At 54.2% G+C, this 1,385-nt stretch overlaps 1 protein-coding gene across 1 annotated transcript in view; it reads left to right on the top strand.

Annotated features, from left to right (window-relative positions):
• The window catches only part of RNF207 (ring finger protein 207), a 16,813-nt gene that overhangs the window by 8,457 nt on the left and 6,971 nt on the right, over positions 1-1,385 (top strand). The gene's annotated exons all lie outside the window — the stretch shown is intronic.

Here is a 1,385-nt window from a genome sequence, read left to right as displayed (position 1 = left end):
TCCTGTGGGGAGAGGGGGGAGGCAGGGGAGGCAGAGCGCCTGGGGGAAGGCAGGGGCCCCTAGGAGGGGCAAGGGTGCCAGGTCGCAGGGCCCTGATGCTGGCTGAGTGTATCCGGAGGATTACCCATCAGGGGGTCCTCCAACCCCTCCTTAAGTCACCCTGGATCCCAAATGTAGGCCCCACTTTACCGGTGGGCAGACTTAAGATGCAGAACAAGTGACTTGAGCTGATGGGCAGGCAGTGGCGGAGGTTAAGGCCATTCACTTTGGGGAGAGCTTACTGGTCAGAGTGGAGTTGAGAACCAGCCAGGGAAGGGCTGGGCCAGTCCCCCAGCTCACTGCTACCTGGGCAGCTGTGGGCAGCTCCCCACAGCCCTCAGGGAGGTAAGGACTGTGTGCTGTGCGGAGGGGTGACCCTGCCCCTGAGTCTAAGAAAAAAAACACAAGGAGCTGAGGGCACTGGGACTCTGGCCTGTGGGGGGACGGGTATTCCCAATTCCGGGAGGACGCCCCTACAGCTGGGAGGGGGTGCAGGGCCAGCGCTAGGACAGTATGACGACCAGCTGGGTTACGGAGAGCAGGGGAGGAAATGCCCTTGATGCTAAAGTAAGAACTTGTGCTGCTGCAGCCACTGTTTTGTCAACGCCATGGCTGCTGTCTGTGCCCCAGACTCTCAGCCCGGGGTCTGGCTGGAAAAGGGAACCAGCCCTCACTCCCTTTCCCTCCAGCCACATCCGCCTCCACTTGGCCAGGGGGCACCGCCATTTGGCTACCATGGAGGGCTCCTAGGGGGGCTTGAGAGGTCTCCCTGTGCGCGTGCACGCACACACACACACACACACACACACACACACTCACTTGTTGTAGGTGAAATGTTTTGCGAATGCAATTTCTTTCTTTTTTTAATTTTTTATTACAAAGGGTATTACATATGTGTCCATTTTTCCCCCCCGCCCTAGACAGTCCCCTAGCCTCCCCTATCCCCCAGTGTCTTATGTCCATTGGTTATGCTTATATGCATGCATACAAGTCCTTTGGTTGATCCCTTACCCCCCTACCTCCTGCCCCCCAACCCTCCCCGGCCTTCCCGCTGCACTTTGACAATCTGTTTGAGGCAGCTCTGCCTCTGTATCTATTATTGTTCAAAAGTTTATAATGGTCTCAATTATCCATGAATAAGTGAGGTCATGTGGTATTTTTCTTTCATTGACTGGCTTATTTCTTCTACTTCATCCCACTTTCAATTTGAAAGTGCTATTGCTGGACTTACAGAAACCCAAATGCACACATTGCAAAACTATTCACGCATCTGAAAGGTGATGCTCAATCTGGGACTCACGGGAAACAGCCCAAACATAAACATCCCCTTTAAGGTTCTTCCTTTA

This window comes from Myotis davidii, unplaced genomic scaffold (assembly GCF_000327345.1).
Source record: "Myotis davidii unplaced genomic scaffold, ASM32734v1 scaffold299, whole genome shotgun sequence".
Lineage (NCBI taxonomy): Eukaryota > Metazoa > Chordata > Mammalia > Chiroptera > Vespertilionidae > Myotis > Myotis davidii.
This window is presented reverse-complemented; position numbering and strand designations above follow the sequence as displayed.